The 24447-nt window shown below is 37.6% G+C and overlaps 1 pseudogene across 1 annotated transcript in view; it reads left to right on the top strand.

The window, feature by feature from the left end:
* The first annotated feature begins 209 nt into the window (after positions 1–209).
* LOC143742474 (uncharacterized) overlaps positions 210–24447 on the top strand; it is a 65988-nt pseudogene continuing 41750 nt past the window's right edge. The window contains exons 1-2 of the transcript XR_013205438.1: positions 210–328; positions 1218–1352. The product of XR_013205438.1 is annotated as an uncharacterized LOC143742474 (transcript). The remainder of the gene's footprint in view (positions 329–1217; positions 1353–24447) is intronic.

Genomic DNA, 24447 nt, shown 5'->3' on the forward strand with positions numbered 1-24447 from the left:
ATATATATATGTATATATGTATATATATATATATATATATATATATATATATATATATATATAGTGTTTTTTTTACATAATTATTTATGCACTTCAGATTTTAGGGCTTTTATTTTGGTGTGGCGATGTGACGTCATAAAGCTGCGCCCCAGATTCGGCTGAAGAAAGGTTTGTGTTTTTAAAAATTCAATGCGTTTAAATCGGTTGAAACAGTTTAATATATTTCGTCGTTTTTACAGGCGATGTAAAATTAATTAATTGTTAACTAATGTACCTTTGTAAGGCTTTAAGTTCCCTTTATTTAACATTAAGGAACGACGTTATATGGGTAAAGCGCATCCACACACGACTAACAGAAGTCTTGTTTCGCTCTCTGTATGGTGAATCAGAGTTCGGTCACTGACAATTTGATGGAAGAAACTGCGCTTTTGAGTCGATTGATTCGTTTAATGATTCACTGTTTCAAAACAATGAGAAAAAACCCTGTAATGACCGTTTTTAACATACCAACTCCAAATGTTTTCATGAAAGCAGTGACAGGATCTTTTTTATGGGGTGACATGAGGATTCCTAAACAAGCAATACTAGTTATTATGGATTAATGGCCTGATATACACATTCGTGTCCATTACAAATTCAAGCAATCATCTAGCCTACTGTTTAAAAAATAAAATGTTAATATCCACCAAGCACCAAATCAAGACATTGTATTAAACACTTTCAACAGACAAAAAGGATATTAACATTTTATTCTAAAATAAAATGTTAATTTCCACCAAGCACCAAATCAAGACATTGTATTAAACACTTTCAACAGACTTATTTATTAGGGGTACTTAAATCACATTTTTGGTGCAATTTTAAGAGCAACAAAAAAACATTGATATTTTGGCATTTCTTTATAATGTTAGTAAAGTACTAAGACTGGATCAGTTTTGCAAATTATATCTGAGTTTCTGCTAGTAACCGGTGTGAAAAAGAAAAGAAAGAAGAAAGTGACATGTGAAGGCTCAGTATGGTAACACATACTTGGAATTTGTCCTTTGCATTTAACCCACCCAAATTAGTGCACATTAGGAGTAGTGAGTATATAGCGTACGTGTTTAAGTTAAGTATACTTTGGGCTTAAGATAGATAGATAGACAGCTCTGGGTGTGTGTGTTCACTGTAGTGTTTTTTTTTCCCTTAATTCTCCTCATCTCTCCTCAAACACACAGAAAAACTCCTGGTGAAGCGACTGAGATCCACTCAACATATGATTATAAAGATGGCGTTTATTAAAGAGGAGATTGAAGACATGAAGATTAAAGAAACATTCAGTGTGAAACAAGAAGATACTGAGGAACAAACAGGTTAGTTTCATTCTCAAAGCTGAACTGTCCATCTCTACAGAAATGAATGATATTTTTGAAAAATGTCATAAAAGTGGTTTTATTTAGGGCTGCCACTAACGACTATTTTTGTATCGGTTAATTTATCGATCTATCTAAACGATTAATTTTCCACCAATAAATCCACAATTTTACCTACGAACATTTTCTTTAACTTGCAACTTGTACCATAAAAAAGTATAGGCTAAATGTAAACAAGCCCTTGACAAAATGTAAAACTAAAAGAGTAAAAATGTACAAAAGTACAAATTTTGTAAACAAACATAATAAAAAAATAAAAGTCTGAGAAAGTCAGCATGTTCTGGATGTCAATATATCTACATGTTCTGGGCTTCTGTTCATTACAGCTGTGAGTGCAACTCCAAACGGGAGAAAAAAAAATTCAATGAATCCCCAAAAAGTTGGCTTTTCACATTAAACAAATGCAATATTTAGAGTCCACTGGAATCAAGTATTAAAATCTAAGTACTTTCAGAAATGTGTAAACGACAGATTTAAACAGACATCACCAGCAAGATGAAAAAAAAAAAAAAAAACGAGGACTTCAGTAGTGAAACTCCAAATGAGATCCAAATTTCTGTGAAATCCTTTTTTAAAGTAAAAGTGAAGTGCAACATATTCAGAGTGCAAGAAACAAGTGTCCATCTCATAGTCCACTCCTCATCATCTACCATTGACAGCGGTCTCATGTTTGATAATCAGGACACTATCCGCAAGAGCTGGAGCCAATGGTGGTGAGCAGTGCTTCTTTTGCTGGAATTCAGTCACATGGCTTTGCCTACAACTGAAAGAAAAATAAATGCAGCAACATTATATAAATGTAAAAACTCAGAGTGGAAAATACATTCCTAATGTAATGTTCTTTTAACTTGGCATACTCTTATTATTTACTCATAGTATTTATTAACTGCTATATATAAATTAACTTATAAAGTCATTTGTGCCATTGTGTTATTATGCCGTCACACAATGTAATGTCCTTAAAACGGGCAGAAGTAAATGAATTACAGTAGGATTGATACATCAAGCCTGCACATTAACAAACGCAGGCACATATCAATCTAACCGTTACTAGTGGCGTGGAGGAAACGGTTATTTTAATCAAAGTGTGAAAATTAATTTTAAAAGGTAAAATAATATATAAGGATCAGTCGATTACAAATATTGATGTTGACTAATTAACAGCATCGACCATTAGGCCAGATAGGCCTAGTTTTATTTGACATGCCTGTGGACTGACATGTTGAGATAACATGACCAGACAAATGTTTATGCTGCCTTCCAGTGAACATGAGAAGATCCTACTTGCATGTTGGACGTTCATTATTATGACAAGTCACACATTAAATGACTTTCTGCTGCTACATTTGTTCTTCATTTAAAAGTTTAGTGAGCAAATATAGTAACTTTATAACAAACTGTAACATGTGGTTTAAGTCAAACTGTTAGAATATTTGTGAGTGAAACAAACGGATCAAATCAAGAACACAAACTTTTATGAAAATGTCCACATTAGTTAACATGAATTAATTTATTAGCTAACATGAATTAACAATGAGCAATATATATTTCTTTAATGTTAGAGTATAATTCTAATAAAAAATATAATTCTTCATTGTTTGTTCATGTTAGTTCACAGTTCATTAGCTAATGTTAACAGATGTCAACTTTTGATTAAAAAAAATGTTGTAAATGTTGAAATTAACAAAGCTTAACAAATGCTGTAGAAGCAGTGTTCGTGTTTAATACTGTAGTTAACCAATGTGAATAAATGTAACTGTAGTGGCTTTCCTATAAGCCCAGGAAAGGTGGTAAGGTGTTCTTCACACATAGTTAAAACAATTCACACAGCGGTATCTGTTTGAACCGTTTGTTGTCCATTTAATGAGACGTATGCTTACAATGCATTGGTTCTATGGTAAGAACCATATATTCCTGTCACCTGTCCCTTTCTGATTCAACCTAGTTTAGGAGTTTAAATACGATGTGATGGAACAGGTGTGGCTTTCACCTACACCACTGGTGCACACCGCCATCTAGTGGTGGAACAAATTACATTTGGCTTCTACTGTAACCTTATTGTAATGTTGAGTTCATTAAATTTTTTCAAAATTCATATCGTTTCAAATCAGCTTTAGACAAAATGCAGTCTGTACATTACAATCTGTTTTCAGAGGTGACTGTGTTAAAATAATGTCCATATTTCAGAAATGTACAGTTCTAAGATAGTACAAATCATGTAGTTAGCTGACATCATGTATTCATTCAGGCAGAAAAACAGTCTCATTAAAAGCAATTATTTCAAAGTAGCATTGGTGCATGTTGATTCAGTGTTTGCGTCATCTGAAATCTTAAGTGTCTGGATCCAAAATGGGCATCCTGAGATAAAACAGAAAAGCAATTGCAAAGTAATTAGCGTAGCTGGTTTTCAAGTAATAGATAGTCATGCGCATTTGATCTGATATAACTAGAGTAAAAGGTTATGAGATGCATTATGCAGACATCCCAAGTCTCACGAAGTTACGGGAGTCTCCCGCATATTGATAGGGGCTCCCTGATGCCCGTTATAGGTCAGTAGTAGTACTTTGTAAATGATACAGAACTTAAAGGCCATGTTGCAGGTTAACCACCACTGTTGATTAAAGGGTACATAAATCACTCAAGATATGTGTATCATTTTTAAAATGTCTCAAAAATGGTCTTACAGACCATTTTTTTACGTTTCTGGTATAATTTTTTTTTTTTTTTACGCAACTCTGTGATGACGTCACGTTGGGGAGAAGCGGAGGACAGGGCGCCTCAGCCTAGTATTAGAACTATGGCGACTGGGATGAGGAAGAGTTGGCAAGAAGAACTAACATGTATTATGGCCTGCAGCCGTATAATTTTGAACCTGCTAGACGTGAGAGGGCAAATGAAGAATTGCCAAGAACTGATGGCCATCAAAGCCAATTGAATGCATGGTCCGAGGAGAATGAGTGGAGAGTTGAAGTGTCCTGGTGAGTTGCTATCATTTAGCAACGCAGAAATGAACACTGGTCTTAGTCTACAAGCTATGGCAAGCCGTTTTAACTTACGAGCAGCAGTGCACAATAACGACACATATATTTTTTTTACGGTCATTGAATAGCACAGAGTGAAAAATCAACGTTTTCTTTATATCTAGTGGCAGTATATGATCATGACGTTAGTTCAGATAAGTACCGGTAACCTTTTTCATAGTGTCGTAGTACTGGTAAAGTTTGTCTTTGTCATCTAGAAATAGAAAGCATCATGCTAGCTATTAGGGGTGGAATTATACATGTATTAGTATTGTGTGTGTGTGTGAGTGTGAGAGAGAGAGAGAGAGAGAGAGAGAGAGACTTTTTTTTTTGACTTTTTAAAGCAATTTATTCCATCATTAAAAAACTTTAACATCTAAAAAACATAATTTTTTATCAAAACATTACCATTTAAAAAAAAGATCTTCACCTTCTATAAAAATTAAACTTTTGTTTACACACCATTTCTTCTCAAACATTAGGAGATTACAATTCATTTTATTAAATTCATATTCTAATCTTATCCTGGATTCAACCAAGGCCTTGAATAAATTAACCATATTAACTTTTTGTCCTTCCATTTCAATTCTATACGCTTTCCAAATGGCTAATTTTGCTTGACCAACCAAAAAATTAGAAAAAGTACAGATTTCCCACTTATCGCGAGAATACTTACAACCAAAAATAAACACCGTTTTTGAAAAAATTATCCCTAAACTGCTCAGAATTCTATCCAAAACATTAAAAAGTGGAGATAATTTACAACAGTCACAGAAAACATGAAAAACTGTGTCAAGTTCATTACACAAAGTACAGAAAGAAGAATCTGAATATTCACATTTAAACAAAAAAACTTTTGTTGGTAATGCACAATGCAAAATCCGCCACTGTAAATCACCAGACCTTTTTGGTAGGGGGTTTTTATACAGTAACCGCCATGAAGGTGATTTATTCTCTGTCAATGAGAGATGAGATCTCCATTTTGTATCTCTCCTCTCTCTTAATTGTCCAGCTAAGAAAGACTTTACACAAACATTATATAAATTTTGCTTGTTCACAACAGAAAAAGGAAGGCTTTGTAAACCTTTAAAAGAGAGCAACAAGTTCACATTATCGTCATTATCATTCTCATGTTGGTCTACCTGTGGTGTTATATACACTTCAGGAAAAAGAACTTCTGAATAATTATTACCAGACATAAAATTGGTTATATATTCCCACAAAGACGTAGGAAAAGATGTTTTCAAATTCTTCAATATATTCCCAACAATTCTCTCTGATCTACCTCCAATCTTTGTAGTTAAATGTTGTACTGAAACCCACTCTCTATCAGTCAAATCAATCAAATCTCCAACTTTAGTTACACCAGCTAAACCAAAGCTAGAAAAATCAATGTTAGGCATAAAAGTATGGGAAAACCAGGGATTGTGAAAAAGTGGTTCATTAAAGCCGAAATGTCCTTTTCGCTCCAACTTAAAATAACTCCAAACTTCAAACACAGATCCATAAAACTTGATCTTAAACATGTCCTTTACAATATTTACTGAGCTCAGAAATATTTGTTTATCAAAACCGATGTTGTTTTTCTCTCGTAGAATGGCAAGACCAAAACTGATCCATGGTATAGAGTCAGAAGAATAAAGCAGTTTTTGGGCAGTCTGTAACCTCATGGCTTTCACCTTAGAGGCTAGATGAATTAGTCCTTGACCGCCCTCAATAACTGGAAGACACAGAACTCCTGGAGGGAGCCAATAATGGCCTCCCCAAAAAAAGTCAACAAAGGCTTTTTGAAGTTGCAATAAAAGCTCTTTCGGAGGGTCCAACACTGTTAGACGATGCCACAGCATTGAGGCGGCTAGATTGTTCACTACTAACACTCTGCCTCTGTAAGAAAGCTGGGCTTGAATCCATTTCCATCTCTGGAGCTTGCCTGTCACTTTTTCTAGAAGTCCTTCCCAATTCTTTTCCATAAACTGTTCAGTCCCAAAGAACAGTCCAAGTATCTTTACTCCTTCTTTATTCCAAAGGCACTGATGTGGAAGTTGCGGTAGATTCTGATTCAACCAATGACCTAATAATAAAGTGTCTGTTTTTTCCCAATTGACACGTGCCGAAGAAGCACTCTCATAGGTGTTGAGGCATGAGATTAGATGTTTAACATCATCTTCAGATCTAATGATCACTGTGATGTCGTCGGCATAAGCTGTTAGTTTAACTGATGGAGTATTCGAGAGGTAAGATGATGGAACCGTCAATCCTTGCAGCTTCTCCCTCAACATTCTCAACATTGGTTCAATGGAAATTGTGTACAAGAGGCCAGATAAACTACAACCTTGTCTCACTCCTCTATGGACAGAAAAAGGTCTTGTCAGAATTCCATTAATTTTCAACATGCTATAAACATCTTCATACAGAAGTCTAATCCATGAAGTAAACTGCTTTCCAAAGCCAAAGCCTTCAAGTATTTTGAACAGATATTCATGATCAACTTTATCGAAGGCTTTCTCCTGGTCCAAACAAACAAGACCAAGATCAAACTTATGCAGTTCGGTTAAATACAACATGTCCCGCACAAGAAAAAGATTGTCAAATATAGACCGCTTTGGTACACAATAGGACTGATCTTCGTGAATAATGGATGCTAAAAATTCCTTGAGACGATTTGTCAGAGCTTTAGATAATATTTTATAATCAGTTCCCAAAAGAGAAACTGGTCGCCAGTTCTTTAATAGGCCAAGATCTCCTTTCTTGGGTAAAAGAGTGATTACAGCTCTTCTGCAACTCAGGGGTAAGATTTTTGATTCAAAACTTTCACAAAATACCGCATACAGATCCTGTCCGATGAGGGACCAGAAGGCTTTGTAGAAATCAGAAGTCAAACCATCTAACCCTGGAGATTTCCCTGAGGATTGCTGCTGAACAGCCTCAGTTAGCTCGTTGAATGACAAGGCTTTGTCTAATTCAGCTTTATCTTCTTTTGTAAGATGTGGAAGTCCATCTAAAAGCTGATTTGTTGCTTCAAGGTCACAAGGTTGTGCTGTATATAAATCTTCATAAAAAAGTAAAGTTTGTGAAATTATTTCTTTCTTTTCCATTATTTCTTTTCCATTTGGCAATTTAAGATCATTTATATTTTTCTTTTCTCTAATATTCCTCTCCAATGAAAAAAAGAAAGTTGTTGAAGAATCCATGCTGTTTAGCTGAAGATATTTTCCCCGTATCGATGCACAGCGACTTCTTTCTTCATACAAATTCTTTAAAATCAAATTGTACTCTTTTAGCATTTTTGCAGTTTCTGTCTCTTCACCATCACTGATGGAACTGCTTAACTGGAGAATTTGCTCTTCCAAGAACAAGACCTTTTCTTTCAGTTCCATTGTACGGCTCCTTGTATATTGCTGACAAAAAAGCTGGATCTGTACTTTTCCAGTATCCCACCACTGGGCTAAATTTTTATACTGTAACTTTCTCTCTCTCCACTCTCTCCAAAACAAAGTAAAATATTGTACAAAAGACTTATCTTGCAATAATCTATTGTTAAAATGCCAAATATGATGGTGGGAAGTGCTCTGTTTTATGGTCATAGTTACCGCAATATAATGATGATCAGAAAATGATGTTGGCAAAATTTTACTATTAAAAAACCTTCCTCTATTATTCTTTTGAACGTAAAATCTATCAAGTCTTGCACCAGAGACTGTGTCAGCATTAATTTTCAACCATGTATATTGTCTATCTCTAGGGAAGGCTTCTCTCCAAACGTCTACAAGATTGTGAAAACGAATAACAGTTTTGAGAGTTTCAGACGAATTGAGATTAGGTTCAACATGATTCCGATCCATAGTATAATCAAGAGTACAATTAAAATCACCAGCTAAAATTATTATTCTATTATTTGGAACTTTTGAAATAACATTTTTTAATTTTTTGAAAAAAGAAACTCTTTCTACACCATCATTAGGAGCATAAATGTTAATAAGAGAAAAAAATAACTCGTATAACTTAAATTCTATAATTTGCATTCTGCCAGGTATAACTTCTTCAGCTCTGCTATCTTGTACTTGTACATCTGAAGAAATAAGAACAGCTACACCGGCACTAACATTTGAACCATGGCTAACGAAAGTTTGACCTTTCCACTCACTTAGCCATTGCACCTGATTATTCAAATCTGTGTGTGTTTCTTGCAGAAAAACTATACCAGATTTTTTCCAATTAAAAAAATCAAACAAAGCACACCTTTTTTCAGCACCACGACACCCATTAACATTCAAAGATCCAAAGTTTAAGGATGCCATGATGCTGACTATTAATAAAGAGACAAAAAGCGTCCAAACACAGGCTATAAATTCTCTTCTCTCCATTTAAAAAAAGAAAAGAATATTCAAACCTTCTTTACATTACGTTTTACCATGTTTTTTACCTTTGTTATTATTTTCTTAAGGCGATAACGCTTCTGTCTACTTAGTTCCTCAAAGGTTGCTTTGTTCATTGCCATTTTACATGACACCCAAAATCGCCTCAAATCAGGGAAAAACGTCTCTATTTGTGGTTTGCGAGCTCCCTTAGTACTATCTAGAAAGTCATTGATTTGCTTTACTGTGTACAATCTAGAGCCAAGCGACTCCAATCTTTCAGCATCATTTACATCAGAAAGACTATCTGTACTCTCAAGATCCTGATCTGAATCATTTTCAGAAATAGCATATCCAGAACTCACATTGGACATCTGGGTATAGCTTTCTTCCTCAGCTTCCTCTCTTTCACCTTCTGTTTTATCATCTTCTATAACTGTTTGCTCTTTTTCTGATTGTTTGTCCTCTTCATTTATAATCAGTGTGGATTTTTCTACACTTGCTAGATTTACAATCTCCTCACCCGTATCATGATTTTCTACGTCTCTTATTAAGCCTACATCAGTGTTTTCTTTAGGTGCTGTTTCAACAGCAGGAACAAGAACATTATCTTGTCCAACGTGTTGCTCAATTATTTGCGGATTGGATGATTTATCTGTTTGTTTATTTGGACATGTTTGCCTAACATGCCCGTGTTCTCCGCACGCAAAACACCGCATGTGATCTGAGCTAATAAAGATTGTATAATCTTTGCCTTCGTTTTTGAGTTTTACTGCTAAATTGAGCGGATCTTGTTGCTCATTCAATATCATGTACGTAAAGCGTCTAAAAGACATAACGTGCTTGATATTCGGATTTTTCAGACCCAACGGAATCATTTTTATAGGTGCTGTTAATCTGCCATATCTTTCAAGAACGCCTTGGATAGTTTCGTTCTTTATGAACGGAGGAACGTTTGATAGTACGATTTTCTTAGATGGACTCGATAACGGTAGTACTGGCACAAACATATCGTTAATCGTGATTCCGCGTTCAACCAAACCATCAACCATCTGAACATCGGCAAGAAAAACAACAACAGCTTTGTTCATCCTTGAAGCTGACTTGATATTTAACCCACCAACCTGTTCGCTGACTGCAACCACCACATCTTCCACAGATATTGAATCATCAGGTGTGCATTTCAAACCGTGTCTAAGAGTCAAGCGTGAGAAATCTCCGCTTGACCCCATTTAGGTTTGCCGACCTCAGTCGGCGTTCAAAAATAAGTTTGTTAAATAAACTAAACTCTTTAACGAAATCTTATAAAAAAGAAAACGAAAAAACGAGATTAAAGTAAACAAACTCTCATGTGCTCCCGAACTCTAATTCTTCCCACTACCCACAATCCCTAGCGAGAGAGAGAGAGAGAGAGAGAGAGAGAGAGAGAGAGAGGCGCGGGCACGATCGAACAGTGGAAACATAAAAACATCGTCATTTTGTTCATACAGGATATCGTTCAAACTGCAAAGTGTTTACTTATATTTGTGTACACTCGCAATAAAACACAACATTGTGCTTCTGTCACACTCAAAACTCTTGTCAAACTGTAACCTACAACTGTCACCCAACCAAAATCTCTCTCTCTTTCTCTCTCTCTCTCACACACACACACACACACACACACACACACACACACACACACACACACACACACACACACACACACACACACACACACACACACACACACAGTGTGTCTGTCACTGTGTTTGTCTTATGAACCAACTTAAACAGTTATAGGTGTTAAAATAAACAAATAGAGCAAATAGAGATGTGTTGTATAGACAATAAACATGTTTCCAACATACTCATCCGTAGGCAATTCCGGTAGACTGCATACAGGCAGGCTATACCCTGGGCATATGGAGTTCTTGGCAGGCATATAAAGAAGCCTCTACCCTCCTGTCTGGTTTCAGCTGTCAGGCAACAATTTCATAGTGGTGACGAGACCTATCATGGCTTTCAATGGCCTCGTTTGGATGAAAATTAATAAAAAAACATATTGGCATGTACAACATTAATAAAATTACATATTTTTCAGTTCAAGATTTAAGTCATGCTTGTTCTGTTGTGATCGCTTAACCACCCTTAAAATGTAACAATACACAGAACACGTGAATTCCAATAAAAACAGTTTATTAGTTTATCCCAAGTAATAGGAGTACATTACAGAAGAGAGAGACCGGTTGGAAGTCCTGATAAAATAAACAAATCTGAAAAGACTCAAGGGTTAGGCATAAAAACACGTGGTATGGTCTTACCTGCGGGTCAGCTGATGGTTTGATCTCTCTTTCTCACACACACACACACACACACACACACACACACACACACACACACACACACACACACACACACACACACACACACACACACACACAAATACATGCATACATACATACATACATGCAGTGATATCAAAAGCACATAGACCAGACACATAGTGACCCAAGACAAAAGCGCACACCAGGTACAATGATTGGTAAATTATGTTGTTAATCTAAATTAGATAAAAGAAATTTCATGCAAACAAAAGGAAAAGAAAACCACAGCACACAGACAGAGCCCAAAACATGCAGCATGCAGAACCCCTTGTAAAACCACATGTAGCACACTGAGGCACAACAGCGGCAAGGTCCCACCACCAGCTACAATTAATTGTTCTTACAAAGACGAAAAGGAATGATCTTGTGCAAACACCTAAGTAAAAAAACCAAAGCAATAAATAGCACACAAAGACAAAAAACATGCGGCATGCAGAAAACCACCACCAAATGAACAGACAGGAAGGAATAAAACTACTACAACTAACAACAAAAATAAATACTTACAACTAAATGATTGGACCTGTCTGGTAAGAAAATTAAATAAAAATGTTTAATTAGATTTGTTGTAGCGTGACTGCTGGGCTAGATAGAGGCTGATTGCCTTCTCCTTAGGAATTTGTTCAAATGATTTGGCGATGGGGGCGGGTGCACAGGCTGACAGATTGTCGCTAACCTCTTGAAGAGCCTTTGGTGATTGTGTGTAGCTCTCCTGAAGGGTCTGGATTAATGATGTTGCATAACCTGCAGACATAATAATAATGATAAAATACTGTATAAAGATTGCTGTCACTGATCAGATGTCTCATTTGCCATGTCAAAATATGATACAACTGCATGACACAGCTTACCGTATGAGGTCTTCTCTTTGATGGGACACACTACATAGGCACCTTTTCTAAACCGAGGGTATCGCACGCAAAACTTCTTTGTTCCATCGCTTCTTCGTGCTGTCTCTCTGTTTGCATTAAAGTTATAATGTAGTGCCGCTAAGAGAAGCCTACAGAATAACAAATTTGAAAACACCTTTGAAACGAAAATCTTGTGTATGTATGATAAAATACTGCATTATGTATTCCATTGCACAGCACTAACCTGCTATACATGCCCAGGTATGAAAATCCAGTGTGCTTGGGCGCGAAGTGTAGGATGAGGGAGTGGAAGGCTTCAAGGGAGAAAGTCTGGTGCTGTGGAGACAGCTGTCTCATCCTTCAGTAAGGACGTCTTTGTGACAATGCTTTCCAGTTTTATTGCTACCATTGAGCCTGCAAAAACCAAGATATGTAGGCAGACAGACAGATAGAGAGATAGACAGACAGACAGATTTTTGTTTTCAATGGAAACACACATGAGATTATCCTGCATGGGAATTATAGAGCATGCACAATACTACATACTGTGTGCTGTACCTGGTTCCAGCCTCTCTTTATCACGTTGATCCCCCTCCAGAGGGGGATGAGCGCAACTGGAAAAGGCAGGGGTGTCATGGTCGTGAATGTCCTGGATATGATTGACCAAGCTTCTCCATTTGGCCTCCATCACAGCTGGGTCGCCATCTGGGGTTGAGGCTGCAGTCCAGTAAAGATGGTTTACAACAGCTGGCCTCCACAACTGCAGCTGGTCACACTGCCTGTCTTTTGAGGCTGTGTCCAAGGCCTTCCCCAGACCTGGTTTAGACAAATGGTATTAATTGAAATGCAATAACAAAAACTGCTTCAAGGTTCCAACAATGGATACATACTTTTCCCAACGTGCCACACATCAAAATAATGCTTCGTTTCCTCAGGGCACAGCTCTTCTCTCACCCATTTGGCAACCTGAAGAGTACAAAGCAAACTTTGTGGATGCTTGCACTGTCTGGCCATCAGTGCATCAGCAAAAGTACAAACATCAAACTCAGTGCAATTCATAAATCCACATTCTACATCTATATTGTATTTACCTGGCGATGTCTGTCTGTGATAAGGGTTGACAAATGCAGGTCCTGCCTCCTCAGCAAGCTGATGCTGCGCTTGAGCCCTTCAAGCTCACACCAAGAGCTGTTGGGGACCTCTGAGCTCTGCAACATGACATAACAGTGTAAGTGTAGAATGTTTGTGGTGGTGAAGGAGGCGTGAAGGAACCAGAGGGTTGCTGGTCCCAGCATTATAATACACTGTACAGGATTCATAGTTAGGAAAGACATGATAAAGCCCTATGCATGGTTGTACTAGTGGAAAAGTGCTATATAAGTTGCAGTCCACAAACTTAAATTTCTTTGTTGTATAACATCAGGCTTACCTGAACAAGCTGCACATCAACCACCCTGTTCACTCTCTCTTCTATCAAAGAGTATGAGCCGTACTTTGCAGAGTGCCCAGGAGAATCTGACCTGGGGATAATTACAAATTTGAATTATGTTTCAAGTTTTTATTAACCTGTGTCTGTAAAGGCAATCCACCATGCCACCTGCAATATAGAATCCAGGTTGTATGTAAAATTAAGTAATGCCATAGAATAAACAATTCTGCTTTACCTGCAGTCCCCAGCAACAACTGGGCCTCCATCCATTGCCCTGAGGTCACTCAGATTCTTTGCCTGATCGTTCTGCCAGGCCTGAATGATGACAAGGATCGTGTAATGGCGAAAGTAGGTGCTCACGCTGATGCACTGAAGGCCAAACAGGGTCATCATGCGCAATGTCTGGGAGGCCAAACATCCAGTAAAATGAATGGCCCCACTTAAAAGGAGGTTGCAGGCTGGCATATTCCTGTGTAGGATCGGCTGGTTCGGGGGTTCATTCAAACTACCAGATACACAAAAATGAAAATTCAAAGTTGGTCTATGTCGATTTTAAATTATCTCACTTTTGGTGGGGGTGACAAGTTTCAGATGGCTCCTCCTCACACAAATCCTCCTCATCCTCGTCAGACATCTGGCCTTCTGGCACCCATGATGAATCACTGATGATGACAGAGGGATCCTCTTCTTCATCAGTTTGTTCTGGACTAGTGAGGGGGGTGGAAGTTTGCATCCTGAAAGTTGTTTGAGTCCCTACACTGACCATCTTGGGCTTTAGGTTCACCTGCACAGCTGTGGCAGAGGCAGTAAACATACCCACACATATTACAATCATGGCAAATCTAAGAGGTTATGTTTTGGTGTAGGCTATGTTTTAATTTCATCAATGTGTATGGAAATGTCCTGCATGCATAGAATTTGGCAACGTATGTTTTAGACAGCATATCAACCACTCAAACATTGAATCATCCCAGAAATACCCTAGATTTGCCGTGAGACATTCCAGGGGGCTTCAAATGACATTGTGTCCCTGTGTCACAAGTGGAGGAGGGAGGGCAAGGGGTCATCTATCGTAGCACGGTCCGAGGTCTCCTGCGTCAAGGCATCTGTCAACATCTTGCGCAAAGAAATCCATAATGGTCAGCAACATGATCACTGTTAAATGCATATGAAAGAAAACCGTAATAGTCAATTTCCATCCACTTTAAATCAAGCAGCTAAATCAAACACACACTGTTGTGAAAGTCGCTTGATTATCACCAGTGATCCAAACACTAACTTTAGCCAAGGCGCTAAGTTAGCTAAACATGACCAGCTTCTGGACATTGCACTTTTATTTTGGTTCATATTCATGAATCCCGAAATGTGCTTTTCTGATTGCAGACTGATCATGACTGTAGTGGAGGGGAAACACGGTATATAGTATACACAGGGCTAGCTAACGTAAACATTACTATGAGGCTTACCGTCGCCAGCTCTCGCTTGCGGCAGGCGGCACCGATGTTAGTGCTTCTCGGTCTTGGAGCAGGGCAGGCCGAGAGGTGCGTGTGCACAGACGGAACGGCGGTCGGAATAAGCTGTACCTGGCTCAGCCTCTTCAGCCCAAGAGAAACCATCCTGATATCCCCTGGGTCGTAATCCTCCTCCCTGAAATGCGCGCTGAAGATCTTTGAGTTTGTGGTGACGGAGGTCATTGAAAAATTTGCCCGCCTAACATGGACAAATTGTACCCACTGTCTGAGGGTTGCCTTGTCCTTCATAGGGAAGCCATGGACCCTGTGTCCTGTTTGGGTGGAGTTTTTACACCCAGCACAAACACAGTAGTTCACCATTGTCAATCTACAATCTACTATATATTTCTATCTAGCTGCTAACGTTAGCTATATCTGCTAACGTTATGCTGTCTGCCTATCTCTCTCTATACTTGACTATCTATATATCTAGTCTGTCTATATATCTAGTCTATATATATATCTCGTCTATCTATCTCTCTATATCTATGTATTTATCTATAATCTGCGCTATCTGAATACTCTCGTCTACTACTCGTCGCTCTCAACAAGGCGGGCAGGGGGCTTTGGTAAATTCTCTCCCCAAGGTGACATAATGCAATGCATTGTGGGGGAAAGGAGAATCGTTGCAAACCGCTGTAAGATAGTACCTACTTTTTTTCGTATTATATTCCGTTTTGTGATACCCAACAACATAAAATACAATGGATAACAGTTTAAATGTTTATTACCAACAAGCAAATTGCACAAATTCGTTGAAAAATTAAACCTGCAACATGGCCTTTAATAGGTAACCAGTGTAGAGATGATAAAATTGGTGTTATATGATCATATTTTCTTGACCTAGTAAGAACTCTAGCAGAAAGTCATAGCAGAAACAGAGTGATGACGGAACCACATTATTTTATTGTATCAGTGACTCAACGCCTCAAAGAGTGGTGTGATTTAAATGGTGTGATGAATTTGCGTGACTATTCAGGCTTCAGACAATTGTCACACCTGGAAGTTCCCATAGTGTCAGCTACTGATGCAGCATCATTTTTTCTTCTCAGGGAACCAAGGTTACATACATAACCTAGATGTTTTTGGTATGTATGCTAAAGTCGAGTTCTGAGTTTACAGTATAGTGTGGGTATAGGATCTACCGTTGTTTGTTTTGATGCTTTACATCTCTGTTTTAATGTCGGTTGATCATGTGGCATTAAACTTGGGTTAACTTTGTATTTGTCTCTTTTCACTTTAGACCTGATTGCACATAAAGAGGAGAGTCAAGAACTGAATGAAAAGGATGAAAAAGATCAGTATGAAAAACATCATGGCTGTAGTTGCTCACAAAAAAGAACTCAAAAGGCAGGAACTACAAGTCATTTCACCTGCTTTCAGTGTGGAAAAAGTTTCAGACAAAATGGAAAGCTTAAAGTTCACATGAGAATTCACAATGAAGAGAGCTTGTTTACCTGCCAACAGTGTGGAAAATGCTTCAACAGAAAAGAAAACCTTAATTACCACATGAGAGTTCACACTGGAGAGCAGCCTTTTACCTGCAATCAGTGTGGAAGAAGTTTCAACAGAAAAGGAAGCCTTGAAAGCCACATGAGAATTCATACGGGAGTGAAGCCTTACACATGCTCTCAATGTGGAAGGAGTTTTACACACAGACCAACTCTTAATGCCCACGTGAGAATTCACACTGGAGAAAAGCCTTTCACATGCCCTCAATGTGGAAAGAGTTTCGATCAACATGGAAACCTTAATGCTCACATTAGAATTCACACTGGAGAGAACCCTTTCTCCTGCCAACAGTGTGGAAAAAGTTTCAGTCGGAAAGGAAACCTTCAAGTCCACATGAGAGTTCACACTAGAGAGAGCCCTTTCACCTGTCAACAGTGTGGAATAAGTTTCACTCAAAAAGGAAACCTTAACATTCATATGAGACTTCACACTGGAGAGAAGCCTTACATGTGTCTTCAGTGTGAAAAGAGTTTCACCTATCAAAGAGACCTGAAACGGCATTTACAAACTCATTCTGAGAAAGAATTTGCAATGTTCCTCAGTGTGGCAAGAGGTTTACAAAATTAAATTCTTCCTTCAGTCAATGTGCAAGTAATTTTTTTTTTAAATTGCTCTGTGTAAAAATTTATTTTCCCATCACATACACCTGAAAAGATGTAATTTTCTTGTCTTTTTTTCTTTTTTGACCAGTTATTTTCTTCAAATAAATGCTATAAATGACAATGTATTTACTTTAAATTTGGCAGAAATTCTGTCTGTAGTTTTTAGAAGAAAACAAAAATGTACATTTTTCTCAAACACAAACATATAACTAGTATAGCCAGAGAAACTGCTGGTTTTGCAGTGCTCTCTTAATTTTTTCCAGAGCTGTATTTTGGTCACACGTGAGAACACCTATTCACAATCAGTCCCTTGTGTGAGGTTGAGGTTAACTTCTACAAAAGATTCTACCAAAGATTCTGCATTTAAACAGGGTTTGTATACATTTTTACCATAACATTTCCATGAATTTTCCATCACTTAAGGTAAATATTCATGACTTAATGTTCCATAAAACGTCTGTGTATACATAAAAATCCATGTTCAAATTCACCACAGCATATCTTGAATTAAATAAATGAACAAGCAATGTGGTTTAAAACAAAATAAATATTTATTTAAATAATGCTGGCACAGTGACACAATAAAAATAATGTCAAACCCTGACAACTCCTTAGACATTTATTAACAAAAATCCATTGGAGGCTATTAACATAAATCAATGGGAGACAACAATGTAAAACCGAAAAATAAATAAATAAAAGTGTCCAGCAACATTGTCATTAACTTTAACTGAAGGAAATTTAACTTCACTGGATGACCATTTTTAACAAGTTAACATCTGTATTTGAATTCTTCATTCCCCAAAAACAATCAACAGAGTTTATTTTTCCATTTCTGCAAGCTTCTCAATCTGTTTTCCAGTTTTCTGCAGAGATGCTTTCTTTTCTTTTGCAGTTCGGCAGATACTGTTGGATTTGGTGATAAAGGTGAGATTGCTTGAAGATTCTGCCTTTTCAACATACTCATCTGCTGATTTCTCAAGTGCACAAATGTCTGCATCCATTCTAGCCCTCTTCTTTTTCAAATCATCTAGATCATCTGTGAGGGCCTTCCTCTTCAAGTCAACAGCTTGCTGTTCTTTATTTTTATTCTCCTCTTCCAAGTAGCCATGGTATTTCTGCCTGGCTCCTGCAGCGGAAAGAAGCAGCTCTTTTGTGATCTCTATCTTGCTTATGCCCCCTACAGATCTGACATGGTCAACAATGAGCTTCTGAGCCACTAGAGACCTCTCCCTCTGATTCTCAACGATTAACTCTTTGTTAATGGAAATCTCTTTCCACACTGGCCTATCCATGTGACAAGACAAGCAGAATCTTCACAACATCCCACACTTTGGTAAATGATGGTTTTGTCCCCATTGTCTCATGCAACAGGGTGTCCACTCGAGTGTTTTTCCGGGTCAAATTCCCTGAACTTAGCCTGAAGACAAGCCAAGTCACAAAACTCCCTAAATTCTCGAAGGATGTCATCACACATTGCCCCATTTACATGTTTAGCTCCTACAAGTATGTGCAGCATTCTTCTCATTTGACTTGCGCACAGTTCTTTATATTCAGCCATAGGTCTCGGGTCAAGGCACTGCATGCTTCTCACTAATGTGTGATGTACTGGAGCCTTTTTCAGCAACTTCTCATGGAGTGCAATCAAGAGTTTCTTGCAGTCCATCCTAATCTCTAGTCTCTGCCTTTCTGAAATGTTTTTGGAAGACTTGAGTTGGTTGAGAGTGACTTGTGCTGCAAATCCAATATCAATCTGAGAACTATCCTTGTGCAGACTGCTGTCCTGAAAAGGGACCTGGAGGAGCTATAGTGTAGATGTGGCCTCTTGCAAGTGCTTTTCCTTCAGAAATCGTCCCATGAGGCCTGCAAAAAAAGTTTTTCTAAATTAAGGGTTTTATTATTCAGTTTGATCACTTGCAAATTTACAATCAAATTATTATTTTTTGCATTAACTTGCACCCTTGCATTAACATTTTATAGTAAATAGAGCATATACATACTTCAAATTTTCATCGATGTGGATTAAGAACTGCAAACACATTTGTAAACCTACTATTAATTTCAGTGGATTCACAAAAACACTGTAAATTCTGCATTGTGTAACATACTGGTACTCAAATTCATAAAGAACTCTTGCATTAACATTTTACAGTAAATAGAGCATATACTTAAAATGTTCATCAATGTAGTTAAGAACAGCTAACACATGTAAACCTAGTATTAATTTCAGTAGTTTCACAAAAACACTGTAAATCCTGCATTGTGTAACACTCAAATTCATAAAGAACCCTTGCATTAGCATTTTACAGTAAATAGAGTATATACTTCAAATGCTGTTCTAAATCCACGTTGACAAACAAACACATTTATAAAAATAGTAACTGTCAGTTGATTTAAAAGTGCATAAACAAAATAGTAAACTGTAGCGCAGAGCTTGTTATAGCTTACTTTCAAAGTCAACCATGCTGATGCCATCTCCACAGTGCTGTACGTTTTTAATGTTGATTTACAAATGTAAAAGAAAAAAAGAAAGAAAAAAACTCAATCCTTCACAAGTTTTTTTCTAAGGAATAAACAAATATATATAAAATGTGTATAAACTGTTGTCAAAGGATTTAAACCAATACATAATACAACAGTTGTCTTTAAATTTGACTAAAGTGGGTAAATACACTAAACTGTTTTAATGGATACCTCAAAGCAAATGTGCTTGCTGCTTAATGTCCAACTTCGGATGAGACGTTAAACCGGGGTCCTGACTCTCTGTGGTCATTAAAAATCCCATGGCACTTCTCATAAAGAGTTGGGGTGTAACCCCGGTATCCAGGCCAAATTCCCTCCATTGGCCCTTAATAATCCCAATCATGGCCTTCTAATAAACCCCATCCATTGAATTGGATCTATCACTCTCTGTCCTCCTATAGCTGGTGTGTGGTGAGCACACTAGCGCCGTAGTACTGTGGCTGCCGTTGCATTATCCAAGTGGATGCTGCACACTGGTGGTGTTTGAGGAGAGATTCCCTGATACAATTGTAAAACGCTTTGGGTGTAAAGTAGTACATATGAAAGTGCTATATAAATGTTTAATTCATTGACAATTTTCATTGAAGAATGTTTATTGAATGGTCTTTTCAAGTATAAAGAAAGTATAGATTGTATTTGTTCCGTGCTGAATTCGCGTCGAGTGACGAAAATCGGAAAATTCGAAAAACACGCTGTCTCGCAAGCCAATCAGCATATCATTGATGCGTCCAGTTGTAGTTGAAAATGGAGGATGGACAAAAAAGGAGCTTGGAGGAAAATAAGCGATAAAGTTGTACTACCTGGTAAGTGATGAACATACACATCCGTTACTTGATACTAGCTATGATTTCTACATTACAATGAAGTTGTTAGCACTGGCATTAGCCAAAGTTAGCACAACCTGTAGGAGCGATTTGTGTTTAGGTGTGTTTCTTGACAGAGGAGACATTCCATAGAAAGTGGAAGGGCTTCAGGGATACTTACGTCAAGGAGAAAAAGAAGGAGACTGAGAGAAAGTGGGTCAGGAGCAAGCCAGCAGAAGAGGTGGAAGTACTCAGCGGTCTTGTGACTCTTGTCTTTCCTCGACCCCTTGAAACCCCAAGAGAGACAAGAAGTAACATGGGGCAGAGAAAACAGGACCTCGGAGTATACAGAAGAACCAGGCAGGAGTCAAGACACAGCAGCAGGACTGTCAGAGAGGAACATGACAGGTTGGTTGACAAGTGAATACACAAACACGGGAAACTCACACGGAAAATATTTTATAGAAAAATAACTAGCTTTATTCTTTAGATCAGTAAAGATATTTCAAAAGTATAGATATTATCATGGCTGGAAATGTATGATGTATTAAAATTACTTGCGTAATTTAGACTGAAAGCTTGAATAACCTTCATTCAGATATCTGTCAGACAAAACCAAGACATCTTTGTTATGTTGTTAATTTACAGACATGGCTGATCCATCACCAGTTGGCAGTGAGGTAGAGGTTTAGAGTGCTGCTGCTGTTGCCTCATCCATACCAAAACTACCTAGAGGTTTGTACATGACAATTTTTTTTAACCAAAATATAAAGGAAACAAAATGTTGCGCCTTTCTACATGACATGACTCTAGAACAGTATGGGGTATATGAGAAATTATTTACCAGTATTAACCCCTTGGAATGTACCATCTCGTTTTTGAGGGGGTCAACATAATTCAATTCAATTCAAATTTATTTGTATAGCGCTTTCCACAATACATATTATTTCAAAGCAGCTTTACAGAAAGTGCATTTCAGAAATGTACATAGAAAAATACAGTTAGTTAATCATGTATTAATTTAGGGCATAACATATTGCCGGCGTTGAGTCGTCTCTTCACAGGCGTCGAGTCGTCTCTTCACAGGTGTTGGGGCATCTGAAGTCTCCGTGAGAGGCTGGATACAAACTGGAGCTGACGAACGCCATTTACCTAGCGTCTAGCGACTAGCGTCCCGAGATAACATCAGAAAAGCAAATGGGAAATAATTAGCATAGCTGCTGTTCATAATATTAATGCATTCGATCTGTTTCAACAGTGGTATAAAAGGTAAACATTATGTGAATGCTTGGCTAAAGAGATGCGTCTTTAATCTAGTTTTAAACTGGGACAGCGAGTCTGAGCCTCGAACAATATCAGGAAGGCTATTCCAGAGTTTAGGAGCTAAATGCGAGAACGCCCTCCCTCCTTTAGTGGACTTAGATATCCTAGGAATGACCAGAAGCCTCGAATTTAGTGATCTTAAAGAACGCGATGAATTGTAGGGCGATAGAAGGTCCATTAAATACACAGGAGCTAAACCATTTAGGGCTTTATAGGTCAGTAGTTGTACTTTGTAATTGATACGGAACTTAGGTAACCAGTGTAGAGATGATAAAATTGGTGTTATATGATCATATTTTCTTGACCTAGTAAGAACTCTAGCGGCTGCATTTTGCACTAACTGTAGCTTGTTTATTGAGGATGCAGGACAGCCAGCTAATAAAGAATTACAGTAATCTAGTCTTGAGGTCATGAATGCATGAACTAACTTCTCTGCATCAGAAACAAATAGCATGTTACGTAGCTTTGCAATGTTTCTAAGGTGGTCAAGGCTGTTCTTGTAACATATGAAATATGATTTTCGAAAGACAAGCTGTGGTCTAGTATAACACCCAGGTCTTTCACTGTAGTGGATAAAGTAACAGGACATCCTTCTAAATTAAAGTTGTATTGTACAATGTTTTGTGGATAGTTTTTTTGACCAATAAGTAATACCTCCGTTTTATCTTAATGCCTGTCCCTGAACACCAGTGTAGTTTTGTAGTCGATCCAAACGTATTTTATGATCTGTGGTGTCGAACGCAGCGCTAAGATCTAGTAGAACTAGTATTGAGATACAGCCTTGGTCAGAAGCTAAAAGTAAATCATTTGTAATTTTAACTAGCGCAGCTTCTGTAATATGATGCAGTCTGAATCCTGACTGAAATTTTCCATAGATATCATTTTCTTGCAAGAAAGAGCACAATTGAGCGGACACAACTTTTTCTAGTATTTTAGACATAAATGGAAGATTTGAAATGGGTCTGTAATTTGCTAGGTTATTTGGATCTAATTGTGGTTTCTTAATGAGAGGTTTTATTACTGCCAGCTTGAATATTTTTGGAACATGACCTAAAGATAAAGACGAGTTAATAATATTGAGAAGAGGCTCTTCCACTACAGGTAACACTTCTTTCAGTAGTTTAGTGGGTATTGGATCTAATAAACATGTTGTTGGTTTAGATGCAATGATACGTTTATTTAACTCTTCCTGTCCTATAGTTGTAAATCGGTGTAGTTGTTCTTGAGGGGCGATAATTGAGGCTGAATCATAAGACACCATAAAAGATTGTACATTTACAATTGTGTTTCTGATGCTTTCTATTTTTTCTGTGAAGAAATTCATAAATTAATTAATACTATACTGTAATGGAATATTTTGCTCTGGTGATGTCTTTTCATTTGTTAGTCTAGCAATGGTGTTAAATAAAAACCTTGAATTATTTTGATTATTTTCTATTAGTTTGCGGAGGTGCTCAGCCCTGGCTGCTTTTAGAGCCTTTTTATAACGTGACATACTGTCTTTCCACGCGATTCTAAAGACCTCCAAATTAGTTTGTTTCCATTTACGCTCTAAGTTACGAGTTTCTCTCTTGATGACATGTGTAGCACTGTTGTACCATGGTGCTTTAGTTTTCTCTCTAACCTTTTTTAATCTAATTGGTGCAACAATTTCTAATGTACTAGAGAAAATGGTGCTCAAACTGCTAGTCATTTCCTCTAGTTCATCTGTTTGTTTGGGTTCACTGAGCAGCTGAGATAGATCAGGTAAGCTATTTGAGAATCTATCTATAGTGGTTGGAAAGATTGTTCTGCCTCGTCGATAACGTGGTGCAGCTTGACAAATTTCAGCAGTACGTATTATGCAAGTTACCATGTAATGATCAGTGACATCATCACTTTGCGGTACAATATCTATATCGGTTGGATTGGTTCCATATGATATAATTAAATCTAGTGTATGATTTAGACGATGAGTCGGACCACTGACGTTTTGTTTGACCCCAAAGGTGTTTAATAAATCTGTAAACGCAGCACCTAACGCATCATTTATGTTGTCTACGTGTATGTTAAAATCTCCAACAATTATTGCTTTATCGACATTGACCAATAGATCTGAGAGAAAGTCTGCAAACTCTTTTAGGAAATCAGCGTAGGGCCCTGGAGGTCTATATACAGTAGCGAAGGCTAGAGATAATAGGGATTTCTTTCTTACATCTAAGGGCGTAACATTTAGCACAAGTACTTCAAATGAATTAAACCAGTGACCTGTTTTCTGAGTAACATTTAGAATATCTCTATAGATTGTTGCAAAACCGCCGCCACGACCGATCAGACGGGGCTCATGCTTATAACAGTATCCTGGTGGAGTGGACTCATTTAGACCGAAATACTCATTTGGTTTAAGCCAGGTTTCAGTAAGGCAAAATACATCGAAACTATTATATGTCACCATTTCATTTACAATAACCGCCTTAGGTTTGAGTGATCTAATGTTTAGAAGACCTAGCTTTAGAAATTGTTTTTGTTCACTGATATTGAGATTTTCTGGTTTAATTACAAATAAGATTTTTCCTAGATCCTACAGTAGATTTATTGTTTGGCCTCACTAAACGAGGAATAGACACAGTTTCTATATAATGTTCTACACTACTTATATCAATTAAGTTGGGACAGCAAAGACTGATTTGGACTTTGACTTACTAGTCAGATGGTGTGTAACGTCTTGGAAATGTTGTCCGACAGAATAGCCGCTCCGATT

This window comes from Siphateles boraxobius, unplaced genomic scaffold (assembly GCF_051911475.1).
Source record: "Siphateles boraxobius isolate OS27281-9 unplaced genomic scaffold, OSU_SipBor_1 19, whole genome shotgun sequence".
Classification (NCBI taxonomy): domain Eukaryota; kingdom Metazoa; phylum Chordata; class Actinopteri; order Cypriniformes; family Leuciscidae; genus Siphateles; species Siphateles boraxobius.